The sequence below is a fragment of the Xyrauchen texanus genome, chromosome 29, assembly GCF_025860055.1.
Source record: "Xyrauchen texanus isolate HMW12.3.18 chromosome 29, RBS_HiC_50CHRs, whole genome shotgun sequence".
Taxonomy (NCBI): Eukaryota; Metazoa; Chordata; class Actinopteri; order Cypriniformes; family Catostomidae; genus Xyrauchen; species Xyrauchen texanus.
In genome coordinates, this window is record NC_068304.1 from 27566238 (window position 1) to 27591851 (window position 25614).

Sequence of the window (25614 nt, forward strand, 5' to 3'; positions counted from 1 at the left end):
GATATGCAACACCTTCCTGATGTGCTCCAGATGTTGTGCAAATTGTGAATCTGCTCTTATTTTTAAGACGTGTTTTTTTTTTTTTTCCAGATGTTTATGTATAATACATGGAACATTACACTTCCAAAACACAGTTATGTTCTACAAATTCACATAGAACGTATCCGAATCTGCTATTTGTTTTTAAGTTTATCAGATGTTTGTACAATAATTAGAACACAGTTTTCCTGACAATGGGTTCCAAATTCACAAAATGCATGTGAATCTGCAACTGTCAATATGTTTATCATATGTTTATACAAAATAATAAGGACAAAACACTTTCCAAATAATGTAAGCCAGATGTTTCCAGACAAAGTGTTCCAGACGGCTTAGAGACGTATGAGTGCTTACTCCGAAAAACTTGTAAAATGATAGATGTCACAAATTATATATATTTCAAATATATTTGGACATGCATCAATTTACCAGCTTAAACTACTCATTTACTTTTTTAATTAGTTTTTAGTTATATTATTCAAATGTGATTTAGTCCATTACACTGAATTAATATACAGCTCAAAGCCAGAAGCATATACCTTTCTTTACTGACTCAGAAGACACTTTCTCCTTCATTAATAGTGAATACAAATAGACAGCATTAAATGAGATGTCAGAATAGCAGGGACAAAGCCTCCAACAAAAAGTATAGGCAGCAGATGGTGGAAAAATCCAAATCAAAAGTTGGTTCCCTTAAAGCTGGTTTAGAAGAAACTCTATCTATAATGCAGGCTTGTGTCAAAACTATTTAAGTGTAAAAACAATCTATGACAGTTTCTGCAGGTTATTGCAAACTTCTCACCTAGGCATAAAGATTTTGCAAAAACTGTATACCAGCACAATGAAAACCAGTTTACAAAGCATGTACAAAGAATGTGCATGCATTGTTCATTCTCACCTTCTCATGGTTCTCTTATACAAGTGTTAATTGCCATACTAATAAAAAAAATAAATCTACCCATAACAGTTTATTTATAAGAACTGCAGTTGTATGACTTACTGTACATCTTAAATAGTGCACAATCATTTATTTTTTTCAAGCAAATGCTGTATCTGACTCAAAGTAATTTAGCTCTTTGTAGTGTAAACAGCAAAAGAAAAAGAAAAATTGCATATCTTATCCAAACCACATTTGTATATGGGTTGAAGTCTACTTAAAATATTTGGAAATGGTTTTCAAGTTGGTTTTTTTTTTTTGTTTTTTTGTCATATGTAACGTACACAATACACATAACTGTCTGCATCTCTTTTCTAACCCTAACCACTTAAAGTGAACTTTAGAACATTCAATATAAAGTGTATATGATGATTGAGTGGTTTCAAACTGAACACATGCATGAATATATAAAATACAATAATGCAACAGAAAATTATGTTGTCATTGTATCATGATATGACATGAGCAAGATTTCCAGCTTTCTATCATTTCTTTCCACACTGAGAGCTATTCTCAATTGTTGTAGAAGAAAGTATCTTGGCATCATGCTGATGCTTAAGTCATTACTATGACATCCAATGTAGATATATGGGATACTGAGTAAATCTGAACAAACAGTTCTCTTTTCGTCACTTGCAAAATGCCAATGCGGTGTAAATCTTAAAGATTATATTTGAAAAACAAATTGGAATCAGGTGCAGTGTGAACAAAGCCATGCGCAACATTTTGTTCAGCCTAATGTTTATACATACAGTATTCCCACCATTTATTACCTCCAGTAATGAATGATGCCCACTCAAATCCTGCCCTAACCCTTGTTCCCATTGTCAATGCACGCCTTTGTCTGAGAATGAGAATGAGCCTTTCTCTCTCCCTCACAGATGACCCCTCTTGTCTCCACAGCCGCATGCTGAGGACGTGACAGCCCACGTGGTCTGGATGCCAGGGCAGCTGCCTCTCAGAGCCTCTGACAGCCCCTGACAATCTGAGAAACACATCCCCATCCTCCGATTCCATGCTCTCCACCCCCCCCTCCAGTTTGCCTGGGACTTGTGAGGATTATTGAGTCTCTGGATTACTAAAGTGTCCACTTTGGCCGGAGGAGAAAGGGCACACTATTACTTGTGAGTATTCCCAGCTGCTACGAGCCTCCGTTCTGCCTTTGCAATTACAGTCGTTTTGCCCTTTTGTGCTTACTTTGTGGAAAACAAAATGTAGAGAAGAGCAAATGAAATGCTTCATCAAACATTATCGACTTGTTCCACAAAATGACTTTAATTATTGGCTGAGCAAAAATTAACTAAAAAACAGCCTTAAAGGCATAGTTCACTCCAAAATGAAAATTCTAGAATAACATCATCGGTCTGCATTCACTGTCATTGAATCTTTTTCTCCAAACAATGAAAGTGAATGGTGACTGAGGCTGTCATTCTGCCTCAAATATCCTTTTGATGTTCCACAAAATAAAGAAAGTCATACAGTTTTGGAACATGAGTATGTGGAAATGATGACAACATTTTCCATTTTGGGTGGACGGTTACAAGTTTTTATATCTGAAATGGTCTCTAGACTAAACTAGAGTGTATTTACAGTATAATTTATGCATCTTGAGAATAACAGATTGCTATATGATTGTGTATGCACATTCCATTTATGCTTTGCCATATAAATACTATGTCTCTGCAAAACTGATACGATCTACTCACTATTCCTTTACTGAGGATTGCTGTATGTCTCAAATGCATCTCGGAGGGTATTTACACTTGGCTTTTCATGATCTGTTAGCTTCCCATTCAGTTAAAATTCATGAAGTGACCAATAATAAAATCCTCTTAAGACTCAGATTGAAACCGATGTACAGTATGTGCAGTGGAAGAACTGATGTTCAAAACAGATGTCATGCTAAATGCTTATAGCTATGTGAGACATATACTGTTTGTGAGCCTACTGTAACTTATTTTGCAGTAAATTATTGAAATTAATGTACAACAAGGTTGTGGGTAGTTTCAGTTTTTGCTATGGTTCGACCCACCACTTTAGCCCTCTGAAGATTCCTAGGCAGTGAGAATGGATTTAAAAGCTTGACAGATGTAGGGAGAGTATACCAGATGTAATAATTGTTGTTAGGCCTGTTAATTGTAAAACTTGCATTTTGTAAATACAAATTGTTGTGGAAAAATACAGAAAAGCACTGAAGAAGAAAAGGTTGTTCAAATGTGCATATTCATTTATCTTTAAATGTAAATATTCACTTTAAAGAGGCCTTATTATGCTTTTTGGGATTTTACCTTTCCTTTAGTGTGTAATATAGCTGTTTGTGCATGTAAAAGGTCTGCAAATTTACAAAGCAATGTCCAAGCAAAAGGGAGTTATCCTCTCCCACAGACAGCACTGCTCATGAAGTACAAGAAACGGATGGTTGTAGTCCAGCCATTTCTTCCGTAAAGTATCTACCTCACTATGTAACATATTTGCATAATGCCCACCTAAGGGCTTCTTTAGCCCACCCTCAAACAAACGTAGTTATAGCAGAGGCCATGATAAGTTGGGTTAGTGTTGTTTCCATATCAAGAAGACTTTTCTTCACTGCAAAAGCAAAACCTCTTTGTTTGGACTTTCAAAGGTAGATGAATTTAAGAATCAGTAGTTAAAATTTATTTTAATTATTTAGCAGTAAAACCACAAACAATGTCGGATTTTCAAGATGGTTACTCCTTAAAGATGATGCAGTGCCCACTTTGTTTGGACAGTTTGGTGCTTCAGGATCACAACCTGTAAGTATGCTTCAATATTTGTGGATTTATCTGCTACCAAGGGTTCAAATGCAGAGTTTTGTGTTGTAGCTATGGTGTACACACAGTGCGCAGATGCAGGCCTCTGCTAACCTGCTAGCTAATGTTATTGTGATGAAACAGTTTTGTCAATCAGCTGCGGGCACAATTTTACCTACAATTGTGTAGAATTATGCAGATTGTTTGTTGTTCTGAGTATCATGAATATTAATCAAGTGTGGAGATGGATTTATTTTTACAAACGTACATTTTATATATACGATCCATGGTAGTGCTCAGCTAACTTACTATGTAATGTAATTGTTTTGGTAAGGGTTTACAATTCAGCTGTAGGCCGGTTTTACCCAAAACTGTGTAACAAAATGGTCAGTCTCAAGAGTCTTATATAAATATAAGTATGGAAGTTCTCCATGGTAGTCCACGGCTAACTTGCTCACTATCTCTCTAATACCACCGGTAATGTCCAACCGGGAGTAAGCCTCTGTTCTTCGTTCATAGTTCTGCCGACAAAAGTTCGGCTACACCCATTCCAGCAAAAGATGACTAACTTAGATGCACTATGTATCTTTTACTTGAAGCCTTGTTAGGTTCACAATAATCAAGATTGTACTTGTCAGAAAGCTAAAAATTTAAAACTTACCACTGTGAAAGTCCTGCTCAAGTTGTGCTTGCAAAGGTGGTTCAGGTCGATAAGCTTGTTCTTCCAAACTTTCATTTTCGGACTCAAACTGGTACAGCAAAAACCGACGCCACTGTTACTAGAGGTACAATAGTTTTCACGTTATGGTAAGGGGCATTACATTTCCGATCCACATTCTATACAACAGACTAGGCCAGCTGACCAATCAGAGCAGACTGGACTTTTCGGAAAGGGGGGCTTTAAAGAGGCAGGACCTAAATCAGAGCATTTGAGCCAGAGGATGAAAGTAGGTTTAGAAGAAATAGTGCAGTATGTGAAAAATTATGTGTTTTTGAACATTAAAGCATGTAAGCCTATTCTAATAGACCCTCAAAATAAAATCATGAACCTGTAAATTAGCATAATATGGGCTCTTTAAAAATATTTGTGTCATTTGGGATATTTGACGTTATGTGAAAGATCAATAATTCTGTGTATTTGAAGTGAAGATTTTTTCTGTTAGAAGATGGAGTAATTTAAAGCATTTTTAGCATTTGTTTATAACTTGCCTGTGGTCTAAAGCCAAGTCCATTAGTTTTGAAGGCCTTTCACGTGTTTATTTGACATTTGTAATGTAGTGGTAATTTGTTAAAAGGGAAGGTGTTTTCATCATTGTTGTAGATTGACTCTGTAATTTCAGTGCATTTCTTGGTTGGTCAACACTTGGCAGCTCTTCTAATGGAAACAAGAAAGGCAGAAACAGCAACAATCCTGAAATCAGTTACAGTAAAACATACAGTAATACATTACAGTCTCGTTCCTTAAAAGGACAGATGGCTAATCAGCCCTATCAATCCATGAGTCCAGCTGTCATGTACCTCCCGTTTGCTTGTGAGTGTCTAGCACCACTAAATGAGTGTCAAAGAGAAGTCTAGCAGCTTTAGAAAAGACAGACACATGATGGCTGTCACAAACACACACAGCAACACATAAAGGTGGGCATACACACCTCTGATAGCACAAGGTGGTTGCAGATGAGATGAATTGAATTGAAAGACTATCCTTTCCAGCACAGCAGTTTTTCAGTGGCACATCCTGCCCCTGCAGTGTTTGTGCTAGAGAGTACAGCTTAACACAGACCCAGGCTGATCAGCAGTACTTGGAAATAGTGATGTCCAGTTTGTGAACGAATCGTTCTTTTGAACCAGTTCTTTTTAGACAATGAGTTGAACTAGTTCACTAAATCGGACTGAATCGTTTGAAACAGTTCACATCTTGAGTCAACACTGATCCACAAGTTACACTATCTTAACCTGTCTCTTGGATGTTTTTGACACTCAGAATCGATATGAGCCGATAACCGGGAGTAAAATGATCCTAGAACTGGTGATATCTGCTTTAGCCAACTCTTCTTTGCAATGAACCGCTCCAACCAGTCCACAAATTGGACTGAATGCTTGGGTCGCAGCAGTTCTTGAGTCAAAAGTACAATGACTCACTCATAACAGTTCTCGATTCAACAGTACACTGAACTGAGAATCGCCTCTTTTGGAGGTGTCCAACATACTGAGCTGCTGACATTGAGCATGCATGTAATTAAGGGACGAAATGTATGTTTCAGGTGTATTTTTCTGAACAACAGAAAGTGTAACAAATAAAACATACTGGAACGTCATGGTTACTGTCGTAACCTCTGTTCTCTGATGGAGGGAATGAGACTGTGGAGCGGAGGGGGGCGGGGCCGGGGCGGAATATCGCGCGCCCGGTCCCCAATCGGCCTGATGAGGCGCGCGAGGGATAAAGGCGGCCGGTGACAATGGTTAGAGAGAGAGAGAATTACGGGCATGTCCGTCGTGTGTGTTTATGTTTGTGTGTTTTGGTTTTGAGTTTCATTAAATATTATTTATATTGACAAGCCGGTTCTTGCCTCCTCCTTGCCCATCCTTTAACTGTGTTACAGAGACGTTGTGTTGATGTAGTGACACTAGGGGTTGCTCATGAGAGCCCTGAACACCTCCCATTCTTTGAGAAAAGGCCAATGAGAATTGGCGAGTGGAATTTGCATGCCACTCCCCTGGACATACGAGTATAAAAGGAGCTGGAATGCAATTCCATTCAGGTTTTGTGCTGAGGAGCCGAGACAAGGTCCAGCCATTTCAGCGGCTAGTACAGTGTTGTAGCAAGAGGGACACAACGCGAAGGTATGTCGATGTAGTGACACTAGGGGTCCCTATAGAAAAACACCACAACAGCTGAACCGTGTTACGTGAACTGCTGATGCAGGTGCAAGAGAGGGCTATCAGATAGACTGACTTTAGGGGCTCAATTGGAGCTCTCCGAATGCCCAAGAGGACCATGGCGAGATCCCATGAGGGGAAGAGGCATGGCCTGGGAGGATTCAGCCTCCGGGTGCCTCTGAGGAATATGATGATCAGGTGGTGTTTCCCTAGTGACTTACCATCCACTGCGTTGTGGTGTGCAGCTATAGCTGCTATGTATACTTTCAAGGTGGAGGGGGACAGCTGGCCAATTCGTGAACAAAATCCTCTTCAGGACATAAAGCTGCCTGATAGAGGGAGCTCTGGATTGAGTGATCGTGTCTAAGACTGCTGGAGGTAGGCCACTTAGATCTTCCACGTCACATCCAAGGGCCAGTCATGGAGATTCCAGAGGTCTGGGCACGGGTGCCAGATTGTGCCCCATCCCTGAGAAAGAAGGTCCTTCCTCAGAGGAATCTGCCAGGGAGGTGCTGTCATGAGGAGCGTGAGGTCCGAGAACCAAGCCTGGGTGGGCCAGTATGGGGCCACGAGGGTGACTTGTTCCTCGTCCTCCCAGACCTTGCACAGGGTCTGTGCAAGAAGGATCACTGGGGGGAATGCGTATTTGTCAGAAATCTGAATGGAATTGCAATCCAGCTCCTTTTATACCCTTATGTCCGGGGGAGTGGCATGCAAATCCACTCGCTAATTCTCATTGGCCTTTTCTCAAAGAATGGGAGGTGTTCGAGGCTCTCAAGATTGACCCCTAATGTCAGAACATCGACACAACGTTGACTGAGTGACAGAAGGAGAACATGTTTATGAATTGATTGTATAAATGTTTCATCAACGTATGAAGATGATCCAGTCTACAACTCTCGAGTCAACAGTACATTGAGTCGTTAGCAGTAGTTCTCAAGTCAACAGTACACTGATCCGAGGACAGCAGCTTTTGAGTCAACAGTACATTGAGTCATTCACAGCAGTTTTCGAGGCAACAGTACACTGATCCGAGGACAGCAGCTCTCACGTCAGCAGTACATTTAGTTGATCACAGCAGTTTGCGAGTCACCAGTACACTGAACTGAAATATCACCTCTTTCAGACATAATACTGAGAACTGCTGATCAGGGAGCAGCTGATGAGCATACGTGAACCGAGGACTTGAATGAATTGGTGAAACGTTTCAGTTGAGAGATGTAAACACATTTTTATATTGAGTATTGTGCATGCAGATTATATCTGAAGTTGTGATGAGCTGGATCATGATTTCTGTAAAAAGGGTGAGTTGATTAAGACTAGTTTAATCTTTTTATGATTTAAATATTTGTAGAACATCCACGTTTGTAGATCAGTGACAGTATTGGGTGCTTTAATAACAAAACTTTAATGTAGCATGTATTGTAAGATCACTGAATGAAACACTGATGACAATAATCACTTATTATATTAAAATATATAATTAATTAACTTAATTAAATAAAATGTTATAATCAGCAATATGCCCTTACATATGGCTTTATTGAATGTGTTTGTGCGCGTATTCTACGACGGCGGCGTATTAGCATTATATATAGTGACGTCATTATGTGATGACGTAAATTAACCGGTGAATAGTTTTTTTGAACCCGAAAGAACCGGTTTGCGGAACAGAATCGGATTTCCCATCACTACTTATAGTTAAATAACAGCAACGGTCTAACAGCTGTTGTGCCTTTTCCTACCTTTGAACTCAGCACCATACTACCATCGTATGAATATATTTTATCCATTCAAACATACTTTACCACTCAGTATGTTATAAGAATTCATAGAATAGCAGTATAGGCAATTTAAAATTAGATAAATACAGTCGATAAAAGCTGAGAGATATTAATGGTAATGGGTTTAATTACGAGGCTAATTTAGATCAACTTATGTAACTATAACTATATAATAAGCATTTTTTCACCATCATGCCGAAAGGTTCTGAGCATGGCGAGTAAAGGCGAGTTTCCACTTGAATGCGGTTCAGTAGGGTATGATAACAAACCATTCCTGATCCATATTTTTAGAATGGTGAGCTAACTGTGCTCAGAACAGAGAACAATTTGAGGAAATGGCTTAAAGAAAAAGTTTATACAAAATTTTTAATTATCTTGTCATTTACTCTGTATAGGTCTTCACAATGCAAGTGAATGGGCAGCATCCAAATCACATGAAGGCAGCATAAAAGTAATCCATATCCAAGACTCCTCTGGTTAAATCCATATCTTTAGAAGCGATATGAAAAATATGGGTGACAAACAGAACAATATTAAAGTCCTTTTTTATGATCAATCACTACATTCACTTTCACATTCACATTGTTCATGCATATCACCACCTACTGGGCAGGGAGGAAAATTATAATGATAAAGAACTTAAATATTGATTTAACACATTTTTGTTCAGCAGAAGAAAGAAATTCATATACATCTGGGATTGCATGAGGGTTAGTAAATGAGATAATGTTTTTGGTGAACTATCCCTTTGAGTGATATAGTGATTTATGATTGGTCTTTTGCTAAGTCAGTCCTTTCTAATCATGTTTTTGCAGCATGACAGTAAAAAAAAAACAAAAAAACAGAACCATTTATCCTTCTTTGAGTCTAAATCAATTTGCAATCATATTACCAAAGTATTTAACTAATACAACAGCACTTTCAGCAAAAGTCTGGAGATGTACTTGCATGTCATTACGTTTCCTTGCGATGCGTTCTTTTTGTTGCTTGGTTCCTTGGCGTTAATTAATTAATGTAAGTTTGTAGTACCACCTGTTTACTCCAGAGGGCAGTAAGTGAAAAAACACAAAGTTTATTACAGTGAACAAAACATTAACAACCTTTCCGCGGACACACATCACAAACGTGCGTTACATTCTTGCATTCAAAACACTTGAAGGAGTGCAAATGCGAACTAAGGGATCTCAAGACGTGTTAAGTATTAAACTATATTTAACTCGACACAGTGACCTAAACATTTTACTTTTATGACGCAACACACCCGAGACGGGACACAAGCATGTCTGACGCAGGTCGTATGGTCTTTAACTCACAAATAGGTTAGGTTAAGGTGTCCTTTAAACTGTTACACCATTTTTACCCAGTCAATCTTTATTTAAGAAACATGCTCCGTGAAATAGATCCACTTTGCTCCTTCTGTAATGCTGTAGATGAATCTGTCCCTCACCTTTTTTGGGAATGTGTCCGCGTTCCAGTATTTTGGAGAACATTTTATTTGTTTGTACGTACCTCTATTTTAACTAGTTTTTCTTTGCTTTATAAAGATGTTTTATTTGGTTTTCACAGTTTTGATCATTTAAGTTAATATTTAATTTAAGATTAATCTATTTATTTTTCTTAATTTTAATTTTAATTATCTGGATATTTTGTATTTTATATATCTTATGCATCTGACTCACTGGTTTTTGTGTTAAAATGCTCACCCCATGTCAATTCATTTGTTAACCCTTTCCCTGTATGGTTTAGATGGTATATTCTAAACACAGATTTTTATAGCTATTCAATCATAAAAAGACCAAGTGTAAATGCCCTCCATATCAACTGTCCAATCACATAGACGCAACTCGGCCGACTGTAAATCATCTAGCTGTTCAGGCTACATACGTAAACTATTGATGGGTCGTTTGCGAACAAGTCGGTTCTAAGAGACAGCTCTTGTAGGTGAACATTGGGAGCCTGCTCGCATATCAGAAGAGCCGAATCTATTTATAAAATTATACAACAATTAAGATATGAATAATCAAAAGATCTATTACAAAATCAAAACTGCCTCACCTGTTGTTCCTGTCAATTGGACAAGCATTGCCAATGAACCAAAGATGCGTGAGGGAGGGCGGAGCCAACTCACTCACAGACACACACTTAGCAGACGAGGAGAAAGAAGAAGGACAGCTGTGAAAACAACAGCTGGAAAGTGGAAAATGAATCAGAAGCACAGTAGTATTTGGATGCATTTTAATAATGTAGACAATGTTAGAGCACAGTGTAGAATTTGCCAAAACAAAATCTCATATAAAGCCAGTTGGCGCAATCTACACCAGCATATGCAAACTGTGAACCCAAATAATTTAATTCGAATTGTTTTAACACCAATCATAGTCAAACTATCGCTAACTGTTTGACTTGAAAAAATATATTTTTTTATAGAGCCGTTTGGGAGCCAAAAGAACCAGCTCTTTTTGGTGAGCTGAGCCGAATGAGTCGGCTCACTGAAAAGAGCCAGAATGCTCATCACTAACGTAAACTTTACATGGATGGAGAATATGTGAAACTCAAATAGTTGTCATATGGGGCGAAAACAACACTCAACACTCTTAAACTTTTAGAAACAAAATTTATCAAATGGTGAAAAATATGCGCTGCTCGAAATTAGCATCATATAGGATTAGCATCATGTATCACATTTGCGGTGACACATTTATGTGTCAATGAAATGTGAATACCTCCCAATAATCAGATAGCAACCCAGTCAAGATAGCCACTAAGTGTAAATAGGCTCTTGTTTAGTCTTAAAACATTTCAGGTATAAATACAAGTATATTTCACATAAATATAAGTATAATTCTGTCATCATTTACTCACCCCTATGTTGTTCCAAATCAATATGATTTTCTTTATTCCTTGAAATCCAAAAATAGACATTAAGGATCAGACATGCATTTTCACTGAACAAGACAATTGCTTGCTTGTCAAACAAACCCTTAGCTGCTGAGCAGGTTTTTTTAAAAAAAGGCATGTCTGCACTCACAACATAATGGATACCACACAACTATGAAGTATTCATCTGCAAAGCCAAAATAAGCTCTTTTAATATACTGTTCTTTATCTATTCATTAAGAAACCATCAGGAAACATTCCCACATGAAAAATGATGTAAAACTGATCAGATATCATGAGAAAATCCCCATATCTTGCATGTCTCATTGCGCATATGTTCAATTATAGCTTACTGCGATACTACAGAGAGTTTGTGTGGAGATGTATATATTTCAGTTAAATGCTCAATTACATCCATGAATGTCCAACACTGACTGAGACAAAACCATTGCGTCGTGGGTTGTTTGCATGTATGTTCAAGGAGGCTATGGGTATTTAGCTGTGACACGGTTTTCTTAGCATTTGCATGGTTGGGAACAATGCAATAAAATGAGCCATAGCATGTTTAGTAAATCCACACTTAATCTTTTCCTCATTTCTGTGTGTTTTCATTCTGCTCTTTGAAGTAATCCCATCATTTTCAGTGTTGAGCGTTTACTGCAAGTAGCCTACTTCCATGCTCCTAGCCTGTTTGCACACATCTGGTAAGCAATGCAAAAAACTATTCTATCTCAAGAAGCTATCCATAAATTTCCTGAGCAACCACTGGTACTGAGCCACCATTATGATTCTAATTGCCCGTTCCCCTTCTGTCACTCACTCGACGTTGTGTCGAATGTAGTGACACAAGGGGTCTTTCTTGAGAGCCTCACGTACCTCTGAACTTGAGAAAAGGCCAATGAGAAATTGGCAGACAGAATTTGCATGTTCCGCCCCGGACATACGGGTATAAAGGGAAGTGGGCATGCGTCTGTCAGTCACGTTTTTTCTTCGGAGCCGAGCGGTTGTGCAACAGCAAGCTGAATCTCACTACTGTTCCACTCACCTCTGTTGGCGAAGCACTGCTGTTGGATCTACGGCGCATCACCAGCAGATTTCTCCTTCTCTGCACGTTGTGCAGTCCACACCCCTGGGCGCTTCGACAGCGCTTCCCTCTAAAAGAGTGTTTCCTCCTAAAAGACTTTGTTTCTCTAAAGAGTTTATAAAAGAGCAATACACAGCAGGCGTTGAACGTCCTTTTCAGGATGCATCTTTTTAAAGATGCTCTTCCGCCTCTGTGTTGTTCCTGGATGCAGTTGATATCTCTCCAAGACTGATGGTCATAGATGCTGCCTCGTGTGCCTAGGTAGCGATCACACTGAGGCAGCATTTGTGGATGTTCATGTACTCACTGCGAGAACATGACCATGGCAGCGTTGCGGTCGCGGCTTTCATTCCTCAAGGTGAATGCCACTTCAGCCATCCCCCATGTCCCCCTTCCTATGCTCCTTCTTCCAACGGGATTGAGGACGACCTGGTTGGCGATGAAGGCGATGACAGCGGGATCAGTTTCGCGGGTAAATCCCCACTAACAACCCGCCCCCCGTCATGCTCACTTGATTCCGTCCAGGCTCGAAATGAGTGCAGCCAGCCTGCATTCTCCCTCGAGCCCCCGGAATTGAATGATGACATAGCCGCTGCATCGGAGAGCATTCAGGCATCTGATGCAGAGGACTCGACTGGGCTGCCACCTTCAGGTCAGCCCGCCCAGTCTGAGGCCGATGCGCAGATGGCCGACATGCTTGCCCGGGCTGCCGTGAGTGTGGACTTGGACTGAAACCCTCCGTCCTTCCCACAGCCTTCACGAATTAAGGATTGGTACCTCGGGTCAGGGTGCCAGCCAAGCCCCCCAGTACCTTTCTTCCCAGAGGTTCATGACGAGGTCTTGGAGGGCACCTTTTACTGCCCGGAAACAACTCTCACTACACTTGATGGTGGGGCAGACCCATGGGTACACGGAGGTCCCCCAGGTGGACAGAGCAGTTGCGAGCGCCAGCACCTTACGGGCAGAGATTATAACCCTGATACTCAAGGATGTGATAGAGCCCGTCCCTCCAGCTGAGATGAAGAAGGGTTTCTTCAGCCCTTCATTTAACCCAAAAAAGGCGATGGGTTGCAGCCACTTGCGAGTTCTCAACCAGGCTTTACACAAACTCCCGTTCAAAATGCTCAGGCAAAAACAGATTCTGACCTGTGTTCGGCATCAAGATTGGTTCGTGGTGGTAGACCTGAAGGACGCGTACTTCCACATCTCCATCTTGCCTCAACACTGACCCTTCCTACGGTTCGCGTTCGGCGGCCAGGCCTATCAGTACAAGGTACTCCCCTTTTGCCTGTCCCTGTCCCCTCATGTCTTCAAGAAGGTTGCAGAGGATACCCTTGCCCTGTTACGGGAAGTGGGATTCCGCATACTCAACTACCTTGATGACTGGCTCATCCTAGCTCACTCTTGAGAGTTATTATGTGCTCACAGGGACCAGGTGCTCAGGCACCTCAGCCGTCTAGGGCTTCAGGTCAACTGGGAAAAGAGCAAGCTCATCCCGGTTCAGAGCATCTCTTTTCCTGGCATGGAGTTTGACTCAGTCTCAATGACAGCATGCCTCACGAATGAGCGCATGCAGTTGGTGCTCTTTGAGTTTGCAGAGCTTTAGATGTTCTGAGCAGCTCTTTGTCTGCTTCGGCAGATAGTGGAAAGGGAACGCCATCTCCAAACAGAGGTTAGCTCACTGGGCCGTTGACGCCATTTCTCTGGCCTGCCAGACCCAGACCGTGCCCGCCCCTTACAGGTTCGAGCACACTAGACGAGAAGTGTGGCATCCTCGTGGGTACTGGCCAACGGCACTTCCCTAGCAGACATCTGGAGAGCAGTGGGCTGGGCGACACCCAACACATTTGCGAGATTCTACAATCTCAGGGTTGAGTCGGTCTCGTCCCTTGTTTTGTCAGGTACGAGCCAGTAGAACTCAGTAATACGGAACAGCCCTTTCCGCTTGCACCTAGCGCCCTTCTCCAAGTTGATCCAGTGTGCTTTCTCTACCAGGTTAGCCACTACGCTCTCGCTTCCTGGATGTTTTCCTCCTTAGCCTTCTGGCTTGCGAATTCAGCTGAGGAATTCCTGACCAGACCCACTATGAGCCAAAATTGCTCTGTACTGGGGTAGGGCTTCACAGGCTTAATTCTCTCTTCAGGCAACTCCTTGTGATGTATTTTCCATGGTACAGTCCCCCTGTCAGTGGACCCACGTCTGCATGGCCCCGGTCGCTGTGTTTGTAGAGCTCCTCCCTTATCATGTAGGACCTGCCTCTGCGCTACTCTCATATGTGGCTTGACAGCCCATATGGTGTATATGCCACATTTCACCTCCCCCTAGTCTGGGCAGGATGTGATCTCCGCAGGGTCTTTTCCCCCTGAAATAATAGGACCGGGAAAGATCGCCTTCCCCGATGTGTTTCATAGTGTTAAGATAGCCCCAGCCGCTTTACACTCTATGCGAGAAACATAGAGAGAGAAAGCTGGCTGGCTTGCTCCCATGTTGGTCATGTATCGCCTGTTCCCCCCTTAGGGGTGCTGGGAACCTAAAGTCTGTATATGACACCTTTTTCTGGGAGCGTTGGTGAAGGTTACGTGTGGCCAATACAGTTGCTTCTAGCACGCAGAAGTCTGCTTGCACCTGTGTCAGCAGTCCACGTAACACAGTCTGGTGCATGGCACTTTACACACATGCAACCTGGTAAATTACAGGAAAATTGTTGGGTTGCCATTACTGGTAAATGTACCATATGTGCTGTTCACACATATCATCAATGTGGAAAGTTCATTAAGGGAAATTGCCAAAGCAAAATGTACAAGTATTTTCAAAAAGGTTGTGTTCATGCACAACCTCTAACCTGAAAAATGTAGTACATTTTCTGGAAAAGGCTGTACGTGTGAAAGAGGCTAATATGATATAAACATAACTAACCTCGGACCATGGCTTCATGTCATCTATAGACTCATTTGAGGCACTGTCAATAAAAAACTGTCATCTTGACTCTGTGAAGTATCGGCGCTTTTCATCAAACATTTTCAAGAACTTTTCATTTTTCAAACATCGGCATGTTTTTTATAATGTTTACAAATGTAATAATACATTAAACTTTAAATTTCCTGCTAAGAATACATGCCGATGCGAGTGAAAACACTAGAGACCGGAAATTTAAAACAGTCGAATCGTGGAACACTTACGCATTCAGGAAAAAGGTGGAAATATGCATAGAAATTAATGCATGACAAATGTGTGTGAAAGTAAAAAAGGGAGATTTGTATGGGATAATGTACAGTCAGCTGGTTGTTATCTCACTATAAACACCGACAGTGTGATCAGAAACCCAATGGGAAGCAGAGGGGTCTTATATCACTCTGAAGGTTATCGTGCAATAACAACTGGCTGACAGTACAGTATCCTGCTTATTACACGGCTACTAAGCAAATAAATAAATAAATGGACATAAATATTGATTTGCGTTGAAATTATGTAATTTGAGAAGAAACAAATCATTGAACAGCTGAAATCAATCTCTGGTTTGCATCGGAGTTCTGTTGGTGTTTATTTTGTGAAAATTACCATCTGACTCCTCATTATTCAGCCTATTACAAGACTACTTGCCAAATAAACATTGCTTTGAGTTGAAATGTATTTATTAGCTTACGTCGAGATTGCAAGAAGTAGTAGAAATTCGCAAATTGCAGAACCCTAATGTTATGTGGATGTGTGGTTGTTACAGAGCAATATCAGACCACTGGATGCAACATTGACCAATCAGCATCGAGTATTCCAGAGAGCTGTGTAATAAAAATGGAAAATAAATGAGAAGAAGCTGAGGACATGAGTGTACAAGACATGTTTGCCTTGTGCTATGTTAAAATGTTAGGGGTAAATTTGGATCGGTTTCTACCAATTTTCTGTGACTGACTAAATTCAGCATGGGTTTTGTGAGAGAGACTCTGATTGAGATTTAACAAGCTCATGAAGCCAATTTAAACTATGTCATCAAGGAATACTAATTAGCATTTCCCTTAATATGGGAACTGGAGGCTCTCCAAAAATAAAAAAGCAGTGGTGGAGAACTCATGATAGGCCTCATGGTGAACCTGAGGGAGGAGAACCTCAGCTGCTGATACAAATAATTCCACAAGCCTCTATGGGGATTTGGAAGATGGATGCCCAACTTTTTAGCAGTTGGAAGCCCTGAGGCAGTACACCAGAACCTCCCTAATATAATGTGGTAGTTCTTATTTCCAAAAGCAAAATAAAAAAAATACTGAAAATATTAAGGTATATATAATGCTCACAATCTTCTACATGCCTATGGTTGCAAAATATTTGGAAAATTTTTAATGTGTACACTGGCCCTGAACAATTAAGTACAAAATATAAACTAGCGCTGTGTTGTATAATGTCTATTTGTCCATGCGTGCGGTCTTGTGAATTCGGAACCAAAAAACGTGGTCATTTATATATGAGCTCAAGGAATTTTTATTCGAAGTAAAGAATTGGAATACTGCTAAGTCAGGGATGAATTTTAATGTTATGTTGCGCAAAAGCAATCAATATTTTCTATTCAATCTGTCCCTCAGCTCTTGGAAATGAATTCAGCTCTGTTTCATGTATTTGGTCCATTTCTCAAATCAAACAGCCGGTCTTAGGGCCTATTCGGATGGCAATTGATTCTCAGGGTGACGTCTGTAAAAGTACATTTTCATGGCTCCTCTGTGATAAAACTCATTCGTTCGGATGACAATTATGGGGAACGAACGAGACAATTTGTCAGTCACATGATTACATTTGCACTTGTTATATGGAAAATTCATCAATCCACAAACTGTGTCCTCTGTATTTGCGTTCAAATATGTTTGGAATTACACTTAAGTGAAACTAGCATTTTTAAAGCAAAGCCTTGCGGATAAAGAGTGTACAAGCCAAAAATTATTGCGAAGAGCAATCAAATGAATGAAGAAACTGCAGGGTCAAGACTGTTTATCAACGCAAGCCAATGGGGGTACGCATGTTTTGTCACCCGTATCACTTCAGTTGCGTGCTTTCACCTAAGCGCACGCAAGGAGAGATGAAAGCCACACATATCAAGAATAGTAAAGATAGCTAAAATTAAATTTTAGGAGCTATGTTTAAAATGGTTTTCTTATACTTTATAAATCAAAATGATGGATATCTTTTGGAATTATCTGTCAGTGTTTAAAAAGTGTTGAAAATTAAACGAGTAGTCATGCAAACCCTATGTACTGTATAAATGTATACTGTATAGTAAGTACATGTTTCTATATTAAAATGTTATTTATATTAAAATGTTATTACATTGCTACCATATAAAGGACCATTTCAATCTCAATCTGGCTCTCGTTTATCTTTCCCATCTACTTAAGTGTTCCCACTCACTGTAGTGGAGGAGTGACGTTATTTAATTATTGTGAATTGTTTAAAACATAACACAATCCTCCAATTTTCACAACTGTCCATTACCGCTAGAGTTGTTACCAGATAATCTTTTACATATTAGATAACAACCTCCACAGCTCTGCAATAGGAGAGAGTGTAACGCAAAGTCTTTCCAGCAAGTCAGTCCAATGTCGGCCATATTTGGAATGCTCTCAGGAGGTTATTTCCAGTCATACCAGTGCAGCTCCTATCTACTTGAATGGAGAAAGACCAAACATCTCTAATACGGTTGGTCAAGATTATGATCAAAGAACATATTTGAAATCAGCAATAAAATTGGACAATACTGGTATAATAAATTAAGGCTGGTGCTCAGAGCTGCTTGTTTGAGCGTTCCAGTTTCTCCCATTAATTTTAATAGTGTAACCCGCACACACACACACAAGATGAGACAGTCACAATGTGAACAAACACTGCTTTTATTTAAAGAGCAGGCGAAGGTACAGTAGGGAAAATCCAGAGGGAGAATCATCGAGGAAGCGTAAGGTCGAGGCCGGGGAATCAGGATAGGGCAAAAGGGCAAATCTACAAATAGAGTGGTCGAGGAAAGCGAAGGGGTCAGAGCCGGGGTAATCAGAATAGAGTTGCGGGTAAACTAATGAGTAGAATAAACAGGGGAGCTAGGGGAACACTAGAGCTGGCAAAGTGAAGGGGTAACTAAACAATAACCAACCCCAGTGAAACGAATGTGCTGTGGTATTTATAGAGGCGGGTGCAGGTGTATACAATGAGTGTGGTGATTGAGGCGAGTGCAGGTGTATTCAATACTCTGGCGATTGGGAGCGGGCATATGAGCCCGAGGGGGAAGAATGCGAGTGAGCATGAGAGCTCGAGGAATCAGAACGAGTGCGGGAACTCGAGGGAACTGAACGAGCATGTAAGCTCGAGGGAATAGGGTGAACCGAAGGAGCGGGGTTCGTTACAAATAGAAGTGTCAAGTCTAAATAATCTCTGGTGACGGTCAACTAGCAAGTTACGACAGTACAGTCACCGTTTGCAGATAGCATACAAATGAATGGGGAGAGCCGTAAACTGACACCTACCTATCGCAAAATCGTCTGTCACTTCTCTTATAAAAAATACATTTATCGTAGTAAACACCACATATTGTTTATAAAGTATAAAATATGTTGAAGATTAGTGGAAAGGCTGTCAATTCATTAAATGATGAGCTGTTTCCTCACAAAAGTAGATTATTCAGCACACTGAGGCATCTCCTCCATAGATATCCATACAAAAAGAACGACCTCTTGTCTCCTCTGCAGTGTACCGCCATAGAATGGCTATGGGAGCACCACATTATGCTATTTTAGACTAAGCTTGTAGGCTCTCCTATTAGAAGGGTTCTGACTGTTACCGTGCGCAGCACAAGCATATGGCACTTAGCAGTGGTCAAAAAATTACTTTTGGAATATACGTAAACTCAAAGATGTGGATTCGGATGGTAATTAACACAACCTTGGTGTTTGTCAAAAAAGAGTTGGTAATTTGACGAGGAATTTTCTAATGGGAGGTGGGAGAAAAACACAAACATTTTGGATGCGGACGGCAATAAAATCCCTGACTACCCCCTGTAAATGCTGGAATTACCTCATATCCCCATGTAAAATAGTTGCCGTCTGAATAGGGCTTTAGATGACAGTATTACAAGTGAGAGAAGCATTAACCTTTTTGCCTTTGTGCATGGTTTTGTAGATCATGTGGTACAAAAGCTATAGCCATTTGAATAACAGACTAGATTGATTCCTTGAATTGTGTTTTATTTAATCGTGGAGACTGGACCATTATTTGTCATAATCAGTGTTGGTTGTAATACATTTCTAAGTAATTGATTACTGTAAAGTAAGGGATTACTTCTAATTTTCAGTCATTTAATTACAGTTACAGTACTTCTGATGAAATTGTTTTAAATACTTTATAGACTAAAGAACAATTCTATATAAAACAAGTGAATTAAAAATTTTATGTCTAATGTTAAAATATATGTTTTCTAATTTAACGCTACCCCTTTAAAATCTTTGGCCAGTTTATGAATAATTTATTAGATTCTAAATCATTTATTTGAAAGAATTAAAAGAACAGTTTGATGTCTATACTTATATTTTTCATCTGGTCGAGGTTGCTAATGGTTTTAGAGAGTAATTAGTATCGGAATTAATTACTTTTTTAGAGTAACTTACCCAACAACTTTAAAGATGCTCTAAAACTTACAACCAAAACAATGACCGTTCATAATGACAATTTTGTTTATGGTACTAATGTAAATAAAGACAGAATTTTCATTTTTAGGAATAAAATGTTTTTTTAAGAATAAACGGTCCTCTGAATAACACCAGGAGGCACTCATTTAAGACCTTTGAGTGAACACACAGCTGATTACAACCACCTTCATGGCTTCTTTGACCTCCCAACTTGTTTAAATTGCTCTTCTCGATAGATAAAGTGAGCATCTCTATAGAGATTTATTAGAGCTTGTGTTTTCCACCCTTTTACCTTTTGATGGTTTGGTCTGAGGTAAGCCATATATCTCCCAACCTTGGCTGATAAAGGTACTATATAACCTCAATTAATGCTGTTTGCTCTTTACCACAACTAAAAGAGACAAACATATGAAGAAATTAAAATATGTAACAAAATCAATTTAGAACCATATTACTATATATAATAAAATATACAATATGAAAATATTATAAAACAATAACTAGATTTAAAATTTTGCTGAGGAAAATGTGAATTCCCATGCAAAACTTGCTGTCACAATGCTAGGATGTACTAGATTTTTGCTGTGGTGTTTTTATGTGGTGGCTAGGTGGTTGCCAACTGTCCCAAGTCAAAAGAGCCCACCCTAAAGTCTCTATGATATTCTGGTCTCCTTAAATGTTAGTGTGGGATTTTTTTATCTGTTTATCATCCAGCAGACAGAAATCATAAGGCCTGTATTGCGAGGTGAGCAAGAGGCGTCAGGTCTCAGAGAGGCATTTATTGGAAATAATAATACTAAACATAAAATGTTCATCAAGGGAAATAAAGTGTCCGTGGGGAATTGGTGTCCAAAATAAAGGGGAATCTGGCTCCCTCGTGGTGCACTGGGGCTATGTGACAGCAGAGAGTGCAGAGAGGGCAAGGTCCTGGTATAATGAATGGGTTCCGGCATCAGCAACATGCTCCACTCATGGATCTGAGGTACCTTGTGGTCGCTATAATGTGCTTCGCTATTGGTGTGGCACGAGTTCCCTATCGAGAGGTCTCTCCTATTGCGTAAGTAGCTTACGCTATGGGAAAACTCCGTTTCTTGAGAAATATTGAAGTCTTTATGTAAAACGCATTGCAGCTGCAAAGCAGACAGCGATGAGCGAGGACTCCCAATGACGGGGCGACTCTGAACGCGCGACCAATGGGCGCGCGCCTCGCGTTCGCGCGCTCAGAGCCTGCCGAAATTAGCATAGGCAGGCTATATAATGGGCACCCCGTCATGCGAGTTCCTTTAGATTTAATCTCCTTCAGCGAAGACCTTCTCTTCGCTGGATCCTCCGGATTGTTGGAGTCTTTCGCCGCCGTTGACAAGCTTACAGCGGGACTGCTAAGAGGATGCCGGCGCATTCAGATGCCTTCGAAGCCTTCTGCTACGCCATCCGGCGCGCATCGCATATCCTTTACTGCAAGTGCTCGCCCCGCAACGCTTTTAAAAGTAAAAGAGTAATTTTCCAAGGCGTTGTTTCAAATGCTTTCAGCCTGCGCCTCGTGCAGAGGCCCTCTTCACGATGGAGATCGGCACATCATCTGCACACGCTGCCTGGGTCTGGACCACGCAGAAGCTGCACTCATTCAGGGCGGATGCCCCGAATGCGACTCCTTGGGCCTCGCCGAGCTGCATGCTCGCTTTGCCGTTTTCACCGCAAACAAGCTGGCTTCCACCGTGCTGCCACCTCCGTTCGAGCCGCGCAAGAAAAAGCGCCGCTCACAGAGGCTGCCAGAGCACGCCGACTTCGGTGACGTCACGCCGGCCCAGTCCCCGCGTGCATCACCGCTACCAGAAATCTCCCCGCCGCCAGTCCATTTCACGAGAGCGGACCTGCACCCCTCCAACAAAGCGGTGGGTCTCATCTCGTTCGGCACATCAGGGGACGACGATGGAAAGGATGACAGCCTCTCTCTTGACGCTGCATCCGATGACTGGCCACCAGCATGGACTCGGAAATTGTCCGTATCCTGTCAAAAGATTCGCAAGCTATGCATCACTTCCTGCCCAAGCGCTCCAGCTCGTCTCAGAAACCGCCCCAGCAGCAGCAGCGAGCCAGGGCAGAGCCGTCCGTCTCCCAGCCGAAGAGCAAACCTGAAAAGGACGCTCGACGCCGCTCGCATTCCGCTGGCCGAAGAAAGCCGAGGTACGAGGTCCTCGGCCCAGAATCACTCTGAACACAGAGCCTCGTAAGTCTTCCTAGCAACAGGAAGAAAAAGAGAGAGTACGTGTCTCGCAAAAGCCGGACCGCTCTCTCTCAAACATCTAAAACATTACCCAGTCCCCTTACAGGCGGCTGGAAATGTCTATACAGCAGTCAATGGGCCAGTCATAAAACTCGCTCACCTGCAATCAAACGCCGTTTTTACGGCGACACACAGAAATCACGAAAAGAGTCATTTTCTGCCTGTGTCACTAAGGGTTCACATGTCCACACTAAAGTCGCATTCCCACATATCAGTACTGTCCAAACAGTGCCAAATACCTCCCCAGTTCAGGCTGGATGTCCCAAAAATGTAGATCGTGTGCCTATTGTCATGTATGCACCACTACACACAAGCACTGTTCCCACAGTTATAAACACTTCCCCAGTAAAAACGGGAAATACTATAAGTGTAGCGCGCGTGCCTGCTGTACTGCACGCACCCCTACACACAGCTACCCATACGGTTTCAAACAGCTCTCTATTTCATGCCATAAGCATCACAGATGCAATGCGCGAGCAAAGAAACTCCCGCTAAATGCGGAAAGCTTTATGAATGTGGCGCGCGTGCCTATTATGATGTATGCACCCCCACCCCAAAACACTGTTCATACAGTTTCAAGCATCTCTCCGACTCATGCTGTGAGCATCTCGGAGATAGCGCACGTACCTGTACTCTCACACGCACCCCTGCACTCGGCACTCAATACGGCTGCTCAGCGCGCACCTGCGCCTCTGAGAGCCGTAGACTCTGTGTTAGCACAAAGCGATTTGCCGGTGGGGCCCATACGTCACTGCGACACGCCCCCAGCCAGCATTCAGCCCATATCTGTGCGAGCAGAAGCCTGGGAAAAAATCCCCGACATGCTGAAATGGGTTTTGAACATAATAAAACACGGATACTCACTTCAGTTCGCTCGCAGACCACCCCGCTTTTCATTGGTTTTTACAGCCGCTATTTTCTGGTCCCGAAAAAGGACGGTGGCCTTCGCCCCACCCTGGATCTCAGACATCTGAACAAAGCTTTAATGATTCGCTCGTTCAGAATGTTAACAACCAAACATATCCTCGCGCAAGTTCGCACCGGGGATTGGTTTCTATCAGTGGATTTGAAAGACGCTTACTTTCACATTCCGATAGCGCCTCATCACAGGCCCTTTCTGAGATTTGCTTTCGAGGGACAGTCATACCAGTACACAGTGCTACCATTCGGCCTATCATTGGCCCCCCATGCATTCACGAAATGTATGGACGCGGCACTTTCCCCCCTGAGACAGCGGGGAGTGCGAATACTGAATTACCTCGACGATTGGCTAATCATAGCACAATCAGAGGACCAGTTAATGATGCACAGATCTTGGATTATCAGCCATCTAGAATGCCTGGGTCTGAGAATCAATTTTGCAAAGAGCGTGCTATCCCCCAGCCAGAATATCTCTTTTCTGGGAATAGTGCTAGACTCAGTGCAGATGACAGCGCGCCTCTCATCAGAGCGGCGCTCTCTATTCGACGCCTTGCAACATCGTTCAGAACGGCGCGCCGCGCCCGTCAAGCGATTTCAAAGAATGCTTCGGTCTCATGGCCTCGGCATCAGCTGTACTCCAGCTAGGATTGTTGCACATGCGTCCTCTCCAGCGCTGGCTCAAGAGCCGTGTCCCCACTCACGTGTGGTGCTCGGGCCACTTTTTGATCAGAGCGAATCATGGCTGTATAAAAGCCCTGACGCCCTGGAAAGCCATCAACTGGTATCAAACCGGTGTGAGTCTGGGCGTGAGTACGCAGAGAAAAGTGATCATGACAGATGCCTCCAAAATAGGATGGGGGGCCCTTTACAAGGGCAGGCCTGTCTCCGGGTTTTGGTCAAACCCGGAAAAGCGCCTACACATAAACTGTCTGGAAATGAAAGCGGTCGCCTTGGCTCTCAGAGCCCTGCTTCCGTACCTAAAAAACGAACACGTCCTGGTCCGAATGGACAACATGACGGTAGTTTCGTATATAAATCGCCAAGGTGGACTCAGGTCAAGCTCCCTGCACTCTATGGCCAGGGAGCTCATCCTATGGTCACAACACCACCTGCACTCGCTAGGGGCAGCGCACGTGCCAGGTGTCCTGAACCAAGGAGCGGACATGCTATCCAGAGACAAGGTTCTCCCAGGAGAATGGTCTCTCCACCCTCTGACGGTTCAGTGGTTATGGCAAACCTTTGGCGAGGCAGAGGTCGACCTCTTCGCCTCCAAGGAAAACGCGCACTGTCCTCTCTTCTTCTCAAAAAGCACGGACGCGCTCACCCAAGTTTGGCCGAGCCGCCCCTTGTATGCTTTTCCCCCGATTGCGATGCTACCTCAGGTCATCAGTCGGATCAGGGAGGTGAAATGTGCAGTGCTCCTGGTAGCCCCACTCTGGAAAAACCAGATGTGGTTTCCAGAACTGATACAGATGATGCAATCTGCCCCATGGCCGATTCCACTGAGGCAAGACCTCCTCGGACAGGCCAGCGGGATGATTCTTCATCCCCACCCCGATCTGTGGGCCCTCCATGCATGGCCCCTCAGCGGGTTCCGAGAACCTCCCAGTGGAGTTCTGAGAACCATTACTGAGCGCGGCGCCCTCTACAAGGCGCTTGTATGCCCGAAAGTGGAAAGTGTTCAGTGACTGGTGTGATACCAAGAGTTTGAACCCCAAAGCGTCGCGAGATACCAAGTGTACTCGCCTTTATGCAGGAGCTGCTGGAGGCGGGCCGCACACCCTCCACGCTCAAAGTCTATGTGGCTGCCATAGCAGCGTCACACAATCCTGATAAAGGACATTCATTAGGGAAAAATGATCTGATCGTTCGTTTCCTAAGAGGCGCTAGGAGGATGAACCCTCCTCGCCCACCTTCGGTGCCGATCTGGGACCTGGCCACGGTCCTGGACGCACTCAAGGGTGCCCCGTTCGAACCTCTCTGAACCGTGCACCTTAAGCAGCTCTCGCTCAAAACCACGCTCTTGCTGGCGCTCGCTTCAGTTAAAAGAGTGGGCGACCTGCACGCGCTGTCATCAAGTGCTGCTTGCCTGGAATTTGGACCTAACGACTGCAGAGTTGTCCTTAGGCCAAAGCACGGGTATATTCCTAAAGTGCTCTCTACACCCTTCAGAGCACAGGTGATATCTCTGGCAGTGCTATAGTCCCCAGCAGACGAAGGCGACGCAAATTTACTCTGCCCGGTCAGGGCGCTCAGAGTATATTTGGAACGTTCTGCCCTGTTCAGACAGACGGAACAATTATTCGTATGCTTTGGCGGCCGAACTAAGGGTCTCGCTGTCTCAAAGCAAAGAATATCAGCTGGATAGTGGATGCTATAGGCTGGCTTATG

General features: G+C 42.4%; 1 protein-coding gene across 1 annotated transcript in view; it reads left to right on the plus strand.

Annotated features, from left to right (window-relative positions):
- The first annotated feature begins 2008 nt into the window (after window positions 1-2008).
- LOC127622943 (galactosylgalactosylxylosylprotein 3-beta-glucuronosyltransferase 1) overlaps window positions 2009-25614 on the plus strand; it is an 81623-nt gene continuing 58017 nt past the window's right edge. The window contains exon 1 of the mRNA XM_052097135.1: window positions 2009-2100. The gene's annotated coding sequence lies outside the window, so the exon portion shown is untranslated. The remainder of the gene's footprint in view (window positions 2101-25614) is intronic.